The 18,002-nt window shown below is 38.1% G+C and overlaps 1 protein-coding gene across 4 annotated transcripts in view; it reads right to left on the reverse strand.

Annotated features, from left to right (window-relative positions):
• Lingo2 (leucine rich repeat and Ig domain containing 2) overlaps nucleotides 1-18,002 on the reverse strand; it is a 1,280,444-nt gene that overhangs the window by 158,654 nt on the left and 1,103,788 nt on the right. The window contains exon 8 of one of the 4 annotated variants that reach the window (XM_045160271.1): nucleotides 13,723-13,828. The exons of the other annotated variants lie outside the window; for them this stretch is intronic. The gene's annotated coding sequence lies outside the window, so the exon portion shown is untranslated. The remainder of the gene's footprint in view (nucleotides 1-13,722; nucleotides 13,829-18,002) is intronic. 4 annotated transcript variants of the gene reach the window in all.

Here is an 18,002-nt window from a genome sequence, read left to right on the forward strand (position 1 = left end):
CAATGATTAACTCTTATCTCAAAAAAATGTGGACTGTACCTGAGGAATGATACCTGGGGATGTCTTGTGGCCTCCACAGACATGTAACACATCACACAAGAAAAGCTGCACACACTTGCAAAAACATACAAGATAAATGGAAATGATTTTTATATGTAAAAAAGTATTGAAAACAAACTCTAAGGAGTGTAGCTCTCTCATTAACTGAATTCAAAATGCTATGTTCCAGCTTCCAGCCATGTTGTTCCATGATAAGTGCCAACATTGTATGGTGTCTTCAGCAGTAGAGATTACCACTCACTTATGGTGGGTCATCAAGAGCTCTGATATAAATCTGTCTTCTTTTGGGGGACCTTGCAAGTCTTTGTGATCAAAAGCTCATTGTGGATGGTATCCACCTGCTGGTACTTGGAGCTACAGTTCAGCGACCAAGAAGAGAAGGAAGAAAAGGATAAGTGATATAAAAGAGATAGAGAGATGAGAGAGAAGAGGGTGAAAGAGAGAAAAAAAGAAGCAGAAACAGGAGGAGATAATGGTCAGTTTTTGTCATATCCTCTCCAGGGCCTTGGGAATCTGGTGTTCTCTCTAAGGACGTGGTGGAGGTTCAACTATTTGGCTTGTCTTTTAGGATGTAGAGTTTTATGGTACTGACTTTGGGTCCAGTTTTGTGTCCCCTACCTTCTCCATCCCTACCCTCTGCTCCCTCTCCACCCTCCCTATTGTCTAGTCCTCGAGATGCTTGCTGGGTATGTCAGTAACTTGGGTAGATTCAGGTTAGGAGCTGTAGATGAGTGAGACTATGTGGCGATTATCTTTCTGTAGTTGGGTGAGTTCACTGAGAATGATCTGTTGCAGGTTTGATCATTTTTCTTCAAATTTCATTGTGTCGTTTTCCCTTACTACTGTGTAGAATTTCATCATGTAGATATGCCACTTCTTAGCTATCCATTAGTGTAATGATGGACATCTGGGTTGATTCCCCAGACAGCATGTCTAGTGCCAGAATGTGCTACATGAGCAACTGGGGGATAATGACCAATATCTGTCCAAGCAACACATGGTCTAACCTACTTAGCAGCAAGTAAGCTGACATGATGCTCATACAAGGGCAATAGTAGCACATAGCCATGATGGGAAACCAGCTGCTCTTGATTTGGCTAACTGATCTGGTCAGTGGAATGGAACCCATAGCTTGAAATGAGCCCACTCTTCATTAAACTGTCTCTAAAAACAATGGTTATCATATTTTCTTGGTATTAACTTTACTCTCTGTTGGAGAATCTGCTTCTCTTTTTCAGACAGATGCAGATTCAAAGGACAGAACCACCCCATCATACCTCAAAAGGGCCCCAGCTAAAACTAAGAATAATTGGGGAAACATGCAAGAATGCTGTTTTCTTGGCGAACCGGGAACCAGCACATTGGTGAAGGAGATAGACACAGAGAACAATCAATCCTTACCAAACCAGATATCCAGAGACACAGAGATGCTCAAGATCTCAACAGGGAAGCACACCTAATATGAACCCAACATGGCTCAGGAAAATTTATGGAAGAGGGGGCAGAAAGAATGTCAGAGCCACACAGTGGGTCATGACACGCAGAGACATTTCCTCCTATCCAAAACTAAAGGCTAACCCCACAATGCATGACCCATATACCCCAAAAGGTGGATCCCTGTGGAGGGGGGAGGACAGGGAGGCTAACAATGGTACCAACTTGACTGTATTCACTGACTAAAAAAATAAAAATTTTAAAAAGTCTGAAAAGAGATCAAACTGAACTAAATAAAAGTCATAATATACATACAAAAAATAGTATGTCCCAACCAGAGGACAAAACAATAGGTACAACCATAGCATTAATATAGCATTGCTGGTTAGATGAACATAACTGCCAGAGGCCCATCAAGGGACAAGCAATATTAGTAAGATGAAATGTGTAGTGAGGATTTTTGGATGGTAATTTTAATGATAAAATATGGGGAAATTTAAAAAAAAAACTGTTTTTTATTGTGTGAGCAACTTGAACACTGACTTTGCTTTGTTGTAGCATGCTGTCTATGTCATGAATAAAGCTTAAATATTGTGTAGATAAGAAGTCAAGAAGCCTAGGCTTTGCCCCCTCTTTTATTTGTGACATATGGTCAGTTACTGCATCCTCCTGGTCTACATCCACCTGGTCTGCCTCATCATCATATGCTGATTCTGTTCATGACGTCCATTGCATCAGTGGCCACCATAACCATGCCACCATTGTACCTCACCGCCTCACCTGAACTGTCACAACACTTTCTCATTACCTCACATTTATTTTTATCCCACTTTATGTTAAACACTATGATCTTAGAATATAGATTCACTATGGATAAAATGACTTTTGCAATGAGAAATAATTTGGTCCCAGCAAAGTCACAATACTTCATCACCTGTGGTTCCCCAAAGTCCTTGTGCTACAGTTCTTCCCACCCTCTTGTTCAACTTAGGCCTTATTTCATTACCCAGCCCAAAGTACATTTTATGAGTATGACCTATCTACCATGTCTGTAAAGAATATGTCCTCGTCCTCCCAGCTCTAACAGTACCATGTATTACTGTTTAAAAATTTATTTATTTATTTGAGAAAGAGTGGCAGACACACAGAGAGAAATAGAGAGGGAGAAAGGGAGGGAAAATGGATACACCAGGGCCATCAGCCTCTGCAAAGGAACTGCAGACACATGCACCACCTTGTGCATGTGGCTTACGGGGGTCCTGAGGAGTTGAACTTGAGTTCTTTGGCTTTGCAGGCAAGCACCTTAACTGCTAAGCCATTTCTCCAGCCCCACCACATATTACTTTTAACATTTTATACAGATTCAAAATATTAAGTGGAATTATTTGTTGTAAATCTAATTTTCCATTAGATCAAAAGTTCCAGAAAGCAAGGACTCCCCCCCACACTGGAGTATACCTAACAGTGTATGTAAAACCTCACAAGTTTAAATCTTATTTGACAAATGGGATGATGAGTGAAACACACAAAGAGTACTTGTGACAATGTCTCTCACTGTAATGGCACATGGACCACCAAGTCTCAAGCATCATAAATCTCCTACCATGGGCTGTTAACATGCTAAACATAGCTCCCTGCTTTCAAAGAAACCACTACTCATTTAGTGTTTGTAGCAAGGTGGGAGGAAGTAGCAGAAACATTAAATAGTAAGCAGAAATATAAGGCTGTCAGTGCTAACACACAGATTTGAACAATTTTAATAGGAAGCAGAGAGAAATGAACATGTGTGAAAGAAGACATACGAGTACCCTCTTTTTATAAGGAAATGAAATGAAATCACATTTCAGTTTCAAAATGAAAACTCCCTCTATGTCTGTGTTGAGAAGATGAATCTAGTCTGCCAGTAGTACTTCCTAGGCTTCCTTACCAAGAGAAAACCAAAGTAAAAGAACCTCTGTGGGAATTGAAGATGTAGTTATTGCATTTATCTCATCAGAGGATGTTACTTCTCATCCTCCACTTTGATCTAGATTCTTGTATGGACTTTATGGAGACAATGCAATTTATATGCCATAGACTTTCTCAGTATATTACTTAGAATTTATGGTTGTATTAGGACTTAATTACCTGATGATTTTGTTTTCACTAACTTATTCTTTTAGGTTTACTGTCTATACTCATGAAAATTACATTCTAAAAGTATATTTTACAAAGTATTATATAACTCAATGTATGGATGAATAAAGATACATATAGTTATAGATGTGGAAGGAAGCTAAAGGAACAATTCTTCCTCCAGAATATTTTCTACACATATATTTTTATTTTCTTGGTGTGGTGGCACATACCTTTGATTCCAGCATCAGGAGACAGAAGTACGAGAATTTCTGTGAGTTCAAGGCCATCCTGAGTCTACAAATGAATTTCATGTCAGCCTGGGCTAGAGCAAGACCCTACCTCAAAAAAGAAGTTTCACTCAATGTCAGGACCATAACACACACACACACACACACACACACACACACACACATCTATATCTATATCTATATCTATATCTATCTATATCTATATCTATATCTATATCTATATCTATATCTATATCTATATCTATATCTATATCTATATCTATATCTATCTATGGAAATCTTTAAAGAGAGGACATAAGTTATGGGAGGAGCTATGAGGCTAATTTCACAAGACCACATAATAAAAGGATGTTGTTTCTTGCTATGCCCTAGGTTCCAGTCTAACTCAGTATCAGCACTGCTCTCTCCTTCCAGCTCTGGGCTAGTTTTCTCTAACCAGACCTTGCTTATGCTGTTGATGAAGTATTCATTTTAGATCAAAATCTTGAAATATGAACTTATGGTATTTTAACATTGGATTAATTATAATTTGCTAAGAGCTATGTATCTCTACTAAGATAGCCACTAAACATTAGTCTATAAACGTATAAACACTAACTTCAAAATAAACTATATCCATGACTTTAAGTAGGTTACTTAAATGCTATTGCTAAGGGGAGAAAAAGGCTTCCAATTGCTTTCTACCATAAATGCTACTCAGTCTAGTACCTCACAGCATGAAGAGTAAATTAGAACAACTTTTCATTGACAAAGATTAAACATTTTCATCACTCTTAAATTCCTGGGGATTTCCCCCTACTGATTCTATGTGTTTTAAGGTTTTCAATTTAATCTCCTGGGTAGTGGTTGTAAGAATGCCCACTGACAAAGGAATATTGGTGTTTTTAAAAGTTAAACAATTTCAGTATCTGTTTGTCTTTGTTATTCCTGTGTAGGCTGAATCTCTCAACAATGGTACCTTATCAGTACATACTGCTAAAAGCCAAGTACAAGCTATGTTACTCTGACATCAGAATTGAACTAATGATAAAATTGGTTTTAGAAGAAAAGTTTGTTGAAAAGTCAGGAAGTAAAAAACAGTCAATCTTGATAACCCACTTGTTTTTTTTTCCTGGGGTAATTTATTTTGACATTTAGGTGGATGCACCAGGACTACACACCCTAGTGAACATGATACTGTCAACTGGAGTGACAAATGCAAGTTTCTGCCTTTCAATTTTCTATCAGCTTTGCCTACAACTCACCTTGCCCTCCCCACCCCCCCACTCCCACAGAGTATTTAGTGGGCTGCCACAGAGACAGGCAGAATCACAACTGTTATCCTCTGTTCCTGGGCTAGAGCAGTCAATTAAAATCAGCTTAGAAGAGGCCCTGGGAAGGGCTGTACATTTTTTTCTCAAAAATATTTCTACTGGGAGTAAGGGAAAAGCCAGCTTTCAATTTTAAACAGTCTATATGCTTGAATTATAGATCAAAAACAGCCATGTGGGAAAATGGTAGCTTGGAAGATGGTTGTAGAAAGAACAATAATATTTTAAATTCAAATATTAATTCTGATTGAAAAACACAAGGTTGTGAGAAGGGAATCCCTAGCTGCAAAGAATGAGGTAAAAGATTCCTCAAACTCAAACTTGCCTTACGCATTTGCAAGACATTACAGATGGGAGGAGAGGGCAAACAGATGAGTGATTTTATTTCAAATATGCTGTATGTGTTTAATTAGTTTCAAAACAAGGATTAGTGTGAGAGATTGCAGCTGGGAAGGCAAAAGGTTCATTTTTTCTTTAATTGAGCTGCTTAAAAACAAACGCAATTCAGATTTGACTGAGACTTAGAGCCACAGCCTCAGTGCTGAATAGCGCATCCTGAACTACATGGAGGCCTACAGCTCTCATCACTCACAATTCAGATTTCACTGAGACTTAGAGCCACAGCCTCAGTGCTGAATAGCGCATCCTGAATTACATGGAGGCCTACAGCTCTCATCACTCACAATTCACATTTGACTGAGACTTAGAGCCACAACCTCAGTGCTGAATAGCACATCCTGAACTGAACTACATGGAGGCCTACAGCTCTCATCCCTCACAAGTATGACAGGAACATTCACTAGACTGACTTCTGAGCTTTTATTCAGTGACTTGAACCCATTATGAACATATGGAAAATAGAACATAGGATAAATTAAGTGGCCAGAGCTACTTCTACGGAGCTGGAAGATGGAACCCTCCATGCAACCAGACTGTGGGAAAGGAAGGTTGCAGAATCAGAGGGCTGAACTGAATGTCTGAATTGAGCTGTCTGGGAACTCTGCATAATCCACAGGGGATCCAAACTCACTTCGGCTCTTACATTTACCCCTGAATTGATTTAAAATATGCTTGTGTGTAGGCAATTAGCATGCTTTCAAATTATCCTAAATTCAAGATTATTTATAAAAATTTATTTTACCTTAAGGTGTTTGGAGGTATAGGTATACAATGTGCATAGGTGAAACCTAAGTGTCTCTGCATGTCAATGAAAAGGTGAAAGGGGTATTTGAATAAGACATTATGCAAAAATGCATTTTATTTTTTACTGCATGTGTGGCAGTGAATTATAAAAAGAGGTACGATTCTTTACAGCCCCTCTCATCAAGAGGTGGGATGTAAATTGTAGCAGACAGCTTCAGGTTCACTGAGATGAACTTCCAAACCAAGCACAGTTATGGAGGAAGGGATATTTATTGAAACTTACAGATCCAGGGAAAGTTCCATAAATGGCAGAAGAAGCTGGCCTGCCTTCACAGGACCAAGCAGAGAGAGAGAGAGAAGCACAAGCTAAAAGGCCAAAAGGCCAAAAGGCCAAAAGCCACACAGCACAGCACACTTTGCAAATCTTTAGATTGAAATCTGAAATCCACCACCACACCTTAAGATCCACCCAGTGACACTGCTTCCAGCCAGGTGGCAACAGATGCAAACTACAAACAAATAACAACTGAATATATTGGGGGCCATCTGTTCAAACCATCACATAGATGTTGTGGTGGTACATTTCTGTAATCTGAGCATTCAAAGGAAGATTGGACATTTCTTGCCAGCCTTAGATACACAGTGAGAATTTGTCTCAAAGAAAACCATAAATGATAAGTAAATAAATATAAAAACACAATGCAAAAGGGATGTGTGGGGAGAAGAATCTAGTTATTTATCTCTTGATTTAGGGTGGCTTATGGATTGTTTTGGCCAATGGAATATGGGTGAGTGTGGGTAGTCTGTCTGAGTTCCTATTCAGGGCACCCTATTCATACGGTTTCTCAGTTTCAATTCACTTTTTTCAAAACCCGAGCAGCCATGTGAAGAAACCCAGATTAGTTTACTAGATGACAAGAGACACAATGCTGCTCTTATTGACTCATTGATCCTGTGGCTAATGGCCAGCAGTCTCAAGGAGCAGAGACACTAAACAGACCAGAACCTATCATTTATCTATTTATATATCTATTGCTGACTAAAATACTAATGCATTAAACAAATTATTGTTGTTTCCAACCATCAGGTTGTGGACTTATTTGATATACTATGAAAAATAGTATATACATGTATACATTCTTAATGAAAATGAGAATCAGTCACTGCTGTATTGCAGTAATGTGGACTTAGATATGAAGGTCCCCCCCACTCCCGACAGGCATAAGTACTGAAAGTCTAGTTTCCAGCTAGTGGTCATGTAGAGACAGGACTGGATTGCAAGGTAGTGTACTTTTTCAGTAGACAGATCCACTGCTGAGTTCATAGTTGAGTGAGATGTAGATTACTGAAATTGTGCTTTTGAAAGGCATGTCTTGTCCCTAGATACTCCCTTCTTTGTTCCATTTGTCCTTTTCCTCCTTCCCTCCCACTCCCTCCCTTGCTACATTCCTTTTTCCCTTATTCCCCTATAACTTCATTCCCTTCATCTTCAATTCTTTCCTTCATTTCTCTCTCCTTCCTGGATGCTATGAAGGGTGTGGGTCTGCTCTGCCATGCCCTCCCTGCCAAGATGCTCCACTTTGCTACAACCGTACTACAATGATGCACAGACATTTCTGAAACTGTAGCCCAAAGTAAATCTTCCGTATTTTAATCTGATTTGTTTAGACATTTAATCACAGTGATGAAAGGTGACTTAAGATGAAAAATTTTTATTTTAACATTTGATATTGAAAGGGTTGAAGATTCAGAATAGGAAATAGAAGGTAGAACTATCCCCCCATACACAAATGAATGTGCTAACGAGAGATTTTGACTGCTGAGCAATTGAAAACATCTCCATTTAGGCATTGATCTACATGCCATATGCACATCTTCTGAGTTTTGGGGCCCAGAATCACTTATTGCAACCTTAGTACAGTTAGTTAAGAAGTCAGCCTGGCACACTTTATTCTCTGGGTATGTGGCAATAGATATCTATACAGAAAGTAAGAATATGCATGTACAGCTGAAGACAAAAATATTCCACTACTGTTTTTCCTCTCAGGAACTTCTCTGAAACAACAGGGTGTTTTTTTTTTTTTTTCCTTGTATTGAAGAGAAGCCATACTATTGAGAACTACTCAGAAAATGTGCTCTCCAGTGAAGCTCTCAAAATATATAACAAGGGAACTTCTCTTTTCCTCCTGCAGCAAATGTTTCCTCTTGTTCTTTTCATACTAGATACTGTTCTAGGCACTGAAAGTGCCACAGGGAATAAGACAAGGACATGTGCACATGTTGTACTCTGAAGAGAAAAATAATAATATGGAAAATCAAAGACATAATGAACAAAATTCAAGTTGCAATAAATAAATGCAGTATAAAAATGATACAATGTGCTTTACACTGAACTGTATCCCCCCAAGCTCATAGACTGATGCCCTCTGTGAACTCTACAGTAATTGCACTGGAAATGAGCCTTTTAGGTTGTAATCAGGTTAAATGAGGTCAAACAGGATGAGGTTATAGTCCATAGGGTGGGTGGCCTTATAAGATGAGTAAGACAGCTCTCTTGCATGCTTTTCTACTCACACTGACTATGAAAAGGCATGAGAGGACATAGCAAGGAAGTAGCTCTCTAGTCAGGAAGCAAACCTTCATCAGAAACCAGATTAGGTAGAATCCTGCTCTTGGACATCGAGCCTATAAGATCTGTAAGTAAGAAAATATAATTTTTGTGTTGAAATCACCTAACCCATGGCATCTTGTTATGGCAGCAACTAAAAAGAAAACCACATACTTAAAAAAAAATCTTTAAAAAATTTGTTTTATTTTCTTCCAAGTTAGATAAAAAGATAGAAACTAGTCAAGCTTAACAATTGTGCCTATTCTAAATTTCAACATTTTCAATTTCCTTTTCTCCCCTTTCCACCTTCCTATCTCCAGAGGATAAAAGAATTAAAAACATATAAGGAGGAGGAGAACATCTTAGTTCATCTTATGTCTACCAAAAATTTGCTAAAGAGTGATATGCATATTCCTGGTTCTTAATCACACAAGCAATTCATTACGTAGTTTATCTGCTGCTTCTTTCAGCAGATCTTCTGAGGAACCCTCCATCTTATCTTCCAGTATTATATGCAGTGGTAGTCATGATATGATATATGTGATGATATATGACATGATATATCAGTAGTAATGACGTGATGGTTTTTTAAGTTATTTGGACTATCCGCACCTTGGTTTCCTTATCTGAAAACTGGAGAAAAATATCTACATCTATAAGGATGCTTGGAAGATTAAATAAAATAACGTAAACAAAGATATCATGTTCATAGCAAAGTGTGTCTTTTCCTTCTCTACCTTGGTCCTGCTTTAGGCTTTTTAAATTATGTACAGAACTCTGAGTTTACTAATCTCATGGCATTTCTTTGTGATGTGTTTTTAGGAGTAATCCTGTCTTTCTCTTTCATTGCTTGTTTGTGGATACATTTGCTTCTTTGCTACTTTTCAGGTCTCACTTTGATAGGAGATAGAAACTGGCTAGGCAGCTAGGGTTGATGGACCCCCAAAGCACACTTCTTCACTAAGTGCACTAATTGTCCCTGGGCCTCTGGGAAAAGTCTAGAGCGTTATACTTTATACAGGACAGAAGCATCAAATGACTCTGACACTTCCTTATCTCTGTCCCTTTAGGGAGTACATCCACTTATTTCCTAGAGTATTCCAGAATTCCAGACCCCAGACTCCAGGCATGAGGATTAAACTAGCTAAACCAGTCACCTATCCATGAGGCTCATAAAAAACAAACACACACATCCCCCCCGCCCACAAAAAAAAAAAACCCTATAAACCTGGTCTTCTTCATGTAGTCACTCCCCATAAAAAAAGCAGATCTGAGTCTGAGTCTCAAGGTAGGCTTCTCAAATCCCTCTTACCTCCCCTGGCAAGAACTCCACCTTGCTTCATTCTCTTCTTCCTCCTAAAGCTTTAAGCTACAGTTAAACCTTTCTTAACCTTATTCTTTGCCTCATGGGTTGCATTCTTTAAATACATAAGACAAAGATCTGGGAGCACCCCAAATTATTGGTGTATTGCCATGTAAAGAGCCCCAACATCCATCCTCTAGATGGTTGCATTGATTCTCTGATTCTTCCATTATATGTTCTTTTAGGACCACATATATCTTGCATATAGCACTTAACAAATTGGGACTTTTGTGTATTTGTAGTTTGTAATTGTAATTTTCTTCCAAATAGCCCAAAATCTATGATAGCTGAAATCATAATTGTGTATTACCTCAAATATTTACTTATGACTAGTTACAATTCTTAGTACAAAAGTCACAAAAATACTTCAGAGTAATTTTGTGTGTGTGTGTGTGTGTGTGTGTGTGTGTGTGTGTGTGTGGCATATGCATGTGTGTGTGTGCAGATGCTATGAGTACAGAGGTCAGAGGAGAACGTTTAGTGCCCCTCTCCATCACTCATGTTTCCTTGAGACAGAACCGCTTACAAATTATGGGGCTTGCTGTTTTATCCAAACCCCAGTGATATTCTGATTATCTTTTCCATAGGACTAGGTCTACAGATTATATGGCCACATTCAACTGTTTACAAAGGTGCTTGGGAATAGAACTCAAGTGGTCTTAGGTCCAATCAGACCCTCATATTTATGCAGAAAGCAATCTTACTGGCTGAGCTATATCTCCAGCCCCTTTTGAATAATTTTTAAGTCTTCATTTTAATAATTTACTTTTGTGTTACCATTTTCTGTGTCTTAGTATTTTTAAATTTGGTAATGTTGGAATTGGATTAGTAACTTAGTAAAGTTTCTCCTTCTGATTTTATGATTTTCCCTACTTTTCATTCTTCTGAGGCACTCTACCCTTTCTTACATTTTTTAAACAATCCCTTCTGCTTTACTTTAAATTCTTGTCCATTTATCTCCAGTAGATATAGAAAAGAGTGTTTCTTAATGGTCATTAGAAAATGATACTAGGCTAAACCTTTCCTATACAGCATAGAGGACAAAGGAAAGAGGTTGGTACTAATTTATCTGTGCAATTTCAGACGTAAAATGTAGTCAGTGGGTTTGCTGGATGTCATTAATGCTTCTTTTCTAATGATTGCATGTATTGTCTGTTTTTGATACAAAAAACACACTATGTACTTTCCACTTTTGAAAATAGATAAGTCATCAAAGTCTAAAATTCAGAGCTACTGCAAGCTCTCTTGCTATACTCACCCTTTCTAAGAAAAAAGCAATCATTTTAGAAACCCACTTCATGTTGCAGGGTCTAAAGTAGAGTCTGCAAGAGTTATTTCAAAAGTAACACAAATATGACAATAATAGCAGTGCAAGTTCATTGATGCTCAGACACAAGTGGGATCAAAAGCCAGGGGCACTGCCAGAAGCTCATTCAGATGGGTGGGGATAGGCCCAAGAGCTACCCTTGAAAGAGTCTTTCCTTCACATTCGATCTGAAACCTCTCTCACAGTGACAATACCTGGTGGCTAAATCCCAAACACCATCTTTGAGGGGGAAGACAGACTTTGAGGTCCATTTAAGGTCATATATATGTAGCTTCTCTTAAAAAATGCTGGAGGAAAGGGGTGTGAGCTCACTATATAACTTTTGAAGAGCCTTCAGGAAGCTAAGCATGTTCTATAACTATTACATAGCATGCATATGGATACAATGAATTAATGCTCTGGTAAACAGCCAGGTAAGGAAAGTGCAGGATCGGATGCCTTTGACCTTATGGTAGCCATTGATCTTTTACACTTACTCCCTAGTTCCTTTATCCCACTCATCTGGCTCCAAGAGTGACATAAAATCCAGCAAGAGGAAGGAAAATGAAAGAGCTATATTTTGACTTGGATAGTAACTTTTCAGGCACAGACTTTTCAATACTGCCCATTTGACTTTTACTAATTGGCTTTTTAGGAATACAAAAGGTAAAAAGACAGAATGCAGCCTGGGCTTGTTTCTTCCTATCATCAAGGGTCCCAAAGAATGAAAATCTATCCCTTGACTACTCATTATTACACACCAATCTGAGCATTTTGTTATTTTTCCATCTAACACGTATACCATGTTATCAATATTTTAATATGCTTTATAGGTGAGGAAATATAATATCAAAAAGATATGCCAGTGTGATAAAGCATATATATATATCTCACACCCTTATGCCATTCCAAGACAGAGTTAAATCTGTGTGCCATATTCCATTGCATGCTACAAACAGTGGGACAGTGGGATTAAAGCAGGCTTACACCATGAACTTTTTCTTATGTAACCTTACAAAAAGTTCACATAAAAATTATTTTGAGTCCATTTACCACTCTCCAGATGTTTCATTAGCTTGTAATCATATTTGAGGAAGAGAATAATTAGAGAAAAAGTTGCTAGTTCAGAGTAATAGTTTTCCTAATTACTCATTAATTCAGCAAATATTTGTTGCATCTTTCCCAAAAGAGCTTAAAGTTTACTAGGAAAAAGGAAGTTTGAGAAAACCATAATAGAGCAAATATCATATACCTGCAATGAAATGTATTCCCCCTTTACCAAAAAAGTAAGTGATAATGTTGAAATAGAAACATACAAGAACCTAAAAGCTATTTACTGAAGAGGGATACCTTATTCTGGCATAGTCATGACATGTGGAGACAATGTATAAATCACACCATAGAGGATGTAATACATGTCTAAAGTCCAGGCTTTATAAGGATACAATGATAAGTCTAGCAAAAAAAACAACAAAATGAGAACAGTAAGAATAAAGGTACATGGTACAAAATAGTCAAAGGGGAAAGCAGTATAGGCAGGGTCTATACTGCTTATAGATAGAAAAATACCACATGTATTTCTTCTGTAAATGAATATCAGTTTATATTTACATGGATTTGAACCTGCTTTGAAGTCATGTAATACATAATATAAAATATAAAGAAATTTCTCTATTTCCAAAACTTTAAGCATGTTTTATCATAAAATTAATTTGTTAGAATTGTTCTGTTGAGTTATTAATTACTAGCCTTATAAAAATAAGGTTCACTTTTGAAGGATTAGTTATTTATAGGTTATATTACCCACAAAAATAAAATAGAAGCAAGTTCTAATCACAATGCATACACACAAGTGTATGTATATTCAATATAGGCATACAATCATATGCATATTCAATGATAATTATTTGTGCTAAAATGTTTTAAAGATATACAAAAATAAATCAGGTAAGGTTCTACAAGCACTTGGAATATGTACCTACGAGATGGTAAAGGCAATATAAAATAAAATTCTATATCATGAAAAATGATTGTTGCCAAAAATTATATGATAAAGAATTCTGAGACATTAAAGGCAAAAGTATCATCTTCTATTAAGTAGTCTAAGGGAAAAATTGTGAGGGGTGTGTCACCTGATGTAGAAGTTGATGGGAGCTGGGTGTGGTGGTAAAGGCCTGTTATTTCACCAAGTGCCAGGCTGAATCCGCAGGATTGCTTCAAGCTTGTGTCCAGCCTGGGCTATAGAATGACATAGAGTGAGACTGTCACAAAACAACACAACTCAAAACAGAAGCTGATGCTGCATGTTTATGCCGAAAAATTTGAAATTAATCATATGATTTACTCCTGGTCCACTAATGCTTAATTAAATTAAAGAAAGTCTTGGTTAAATATATCATAGTTTGACTATAAATTAAATTAAAATATTTTTTAAAAGAAAATGGTGTCTGCCTAATCACACTTTACCTCTCAGGGAAAGAAAGGCAAGATCTTTGTTTTTCTGGGTCTGCAGATTTTAGGAGATTTCCAGTGGGTGGGTGCAGAGGATCAAAGCAGGGAAGTTACTGATCCCCATACTCTTGAGTAGCCCATCATCCTCCCAAGCGCCCCAAGCAGCTGTCCTAGCTGTCTTCCCAGCTGAGTCACTGCCAAGTCCCTCCTGCATACCTGCAGGCAATGCAGACCCAGGACAGCAGGCTAGTGTTCTCCCTTCCCTCCCTGTGTTTTCCTGCCATCCATCTGGACCACCTCCATTCCAGCCACAATCATCATGCACTGACTAGGTCCTCCTGCACTTCCTGAAGGCTACTTTGACTCAGGCCAGCAGGGTATCATTCCCCCTCCCTCTGTATTCCTCCCCCTTCCTGCCACATGGACCATTGTCCAACTACCCTGCACCATATCACCTGACCCATAGAAGTCCCATCTCCCAATTCTGCTGTGTCACAGGACCCTGCAATCCCATCCACCCCCTGCTACATGGTCCCAACAGACCCCACTGTCCCATCCCCTTACCTCTCAGTATCACAGGACCATACAATCCCACCCTCTCCCCTCCCCTGCACCATAGCAACACCAGTCTGCTTTGTCCCATTCTCTCCTATCCCCTGTTCCTTTGGGCCACCTGACCACACTGGCCCATACCTTGAACCACTGACCAACAAGCCCCTTCACAAGGTCCTAGGGCCCCCACCAGAGTTTCCTGCCCACCCCCAATCTGGGCAGATAGGCCTCATTGCCCCTAGAAGCCTAATCAAGGCAAACATAGAAGGGACTAATCACTGAAGACACTTCAAGCTTCCTCCTAAATTAAATAAGATTCCTACACTGTGATGGGCAGGCCATAGTACAAAAGGAATAATATGAAAATTCAAATGGTAGTAAATCCAACAAGGATGCCCAGTCCTATAATGGAAGCCTCCAATCAAAACATAGAAGATACAAAAGGACCAGAAACCCAAAATGAAGACACAAGCTACTCAACCCTGGCTAACAATTACCAGAACTTGAAAAAAAGAAAAAAAATCAACAAAGGTCTAATAATTGTATGAATGCTGTCCTTGCTAGATTAGACCTAATAGAAAAGAACAAGAAAGTGTTCCAAAGACAGTTAAATGATCTGAACAGATTAAAAGGGGGGGGAGGGGTGACAATAATCAGCTAGCTAAGTGCAATGAAGACATAAATAAATGCAAGGATTAATTCCAAGAAGCATTAAGAAAATTAGAAAATGACATGAAAAAAGAACTCAACAGAGGGATGGATACTATAAATAAAAAAGCAGCAGAAAATACAAACCAAATTGAACAAGTCCAAAATTCTATAGAAGCTCTCAAGAATGGAGGAAGTCATGTGTAGGATAGAAACTCAGAACTGGAAGACAAAACAGAAGAAACAGTTCATGAATCCAAAAATTTGAATAAGTCCAAGTATTTTTGTGAATAAAACATGAAGGAACTGTGGGATACCCTTAAATGTCCCAACATTTGGATCATGGCAATACCAGAAGGGAAAAAAATTCAGACCAAAGCATGGAAAACTTATTCAACAAAATTTTCAGAGAAAAATTTTCTACTCTCTCAAAGGAAAGCCAAATCAAATTACAAGAAGCTAACAGAACTCCAAACAGACTGGACCAAAGCAGAAATTGTCCAGGACATATTATCATTAAAAGTGTAAAGATTGATAACAAATAGAAAGTCCTAAAAGTAGCTAGGGAGAAACAACAAATTACATATAAAGGTAACCCCATCAGTATTCCCTCAGACTTCTCAACAGAAACCCAGAAAGCCAGAAGGACATGGAATGGAATACTGCAAAGTCTAAGAAGCCATGGCTTCCAACCCAAACAACTTGACCCAGCAAAAGTGTCCCTCATAAGAAATGGTGAAAGCAAAATTTTCCACAATAAAAGTCATCTCTACAATTATATGAACACAAAGCCAAACCTACAGAGAGTACTTCAGGGAATTCTCCACAGAGAAGGGTCAAATAATCAACCTCAATTATGTATAAGAGGTAGATCCCAAATCAATTACCTAACCATCCACCTAAAGAAAACTAGAGAAGTTACAAAATACTACAAAATACAAGAAAGCACCAAACCACATAAACCACCACAGTATGGCATGGATTAAATCAAAGCTCACAGTTATTACCCTAAACATTAATGGCCTTAATTCACCTGTCAAGAGATGTAAGCTAACAGGGTTGATCAGAACATTAGACCCCTCCATCTGCTAACTTCAAGAAAACCACCTCACCACTAAAGACAGACACCTCCTCTGGGTGAAAGGGTGGAAAATGATATTTCAAGCAAAGAGAAATAAGAAATAAGCAGGAATTGCTATACTAATATCAGATAAAATGTAATTCAAACAAGAAGTAATCAAGAAACACAAAGAAGGCCCCTTCCTACTTATCAAGAAAATGATCCAGCAAGAGGATACCACAATCATAAATCTTTATGCACAAAACATAAGGGTACAACAATTCATCATACAAAACCTTCTTGAAAACAAAAAGGAAATAATCACCAACACCATCATAATTGGGGACTTCAATACTCCACAGAAGATAGATCATCCAAACAGAGAATTAACAGGGAAACGAGAGAGCTCAACAACAGCATAGATCAATTAGACTTAATGGACGCCTATAGAACATTCTACCCAAAATCCACAGAATACACATTCTCAGCAGCCCATGGAGGCTTCTCTAAAATAGATCATACACTGGGCCATAAAGCCTGCCTCCATATATTTAGGAAAATTGACATATTTTCTTGTACAATTTCAGATCACAATGCTTTAATGCTACAAATTAACATCAAAAGGTGTGCCAGGAATCCCACCAGCCCCAGGAAACTGAATAACACACTTTTAAACAATAATTGGGTAGGGGATGAAATAAAAAATGAAATTGTAAAATTTCTAGGATTGAATGATGATGAGAACACATCATACCAAAACTTATGGGACACAATGAAGGCAGTTCTTAGGGGAAAATTCATCGTACTAAATTCCTTCATAAAAAATCTTAAGAGATCCCAAATCAATTACCTAACCATCCACCCAAAGGCACTGGAAAAGCAAGAAGAATTCAACCTGAAAAGCTCCCGACAGAAAGAAAAATTAAGATCAGAGCAGAAATGAATGAATTGGAAACTAAGAAAACAATTAAGAAAATTGGTGAATCAAAGAGTTGGTTCTTTGAAAAAATAAACAAGATTGATAAACTCCTGGCCAATTTGATCAAGCAAAAAAGGAGATGCTTCATATTAGCAAAATTGGAAATAAAAAAGGAGACATCACAATAGACATAAGTGAAATTGGGGGAATAACTAGGATTTATTTCAAAAACCTTTACTCCACGAAATTGGATAATATGTAAGAAACAGATGAATTCCTGAAAACATACCACCTGCCAAAGCTAAACTCAGAGCAGATTAATCCCCTAAACAAACGTATCACATCCATCAAAATTAAAAAAGTAATCAAAAATCTCCCCAACATACCTCAAAAGGGGCCCAACAGAAACTAAAGAAAATTGGCAAAACAAGCAAGGGTGCTGTTTTCCTGATGAACCGGATACCAGCACAAAGGGGAAAGAGACCAACACAGAGAAAAATTAACTCCTACCAAATCAGAGAGCCAGAGCCTCAGAGGCCCCCAACACCTCAGCACTGAAGCAGACCAAAAATGAATCCAACATGGCTCAGGGAAATTTTGCGGAAGAGGGGGTGGAAAGAATGTCAGAGTCACATGTTGGGTCATGATATGCAGAGACATTTATCATACCAATAACTGTGGACTAACTCCACAATGCACGACCCATTTACATCAACAAGGAGGGTCCACTGGGAGTGGGTAGATCATGGATGAACCTAAACAATGGTACCAAACTGCCTGTA

This window comes from Jaculus jaculus, chromosome 1 (assembly GCF_020740685.1).
Source record: "Jaculus jaculus isolate mJacJac1 chromosome 1, mJacJac1.mat.Y.cur, whole genome shotgun sequence".
NCBI classification, from domain to species: Eukaryota; Metazoa; Chordata; class Mammalia; order Rodentia; family Dipodidae; genus Jaculus; species Jaculus jaculus.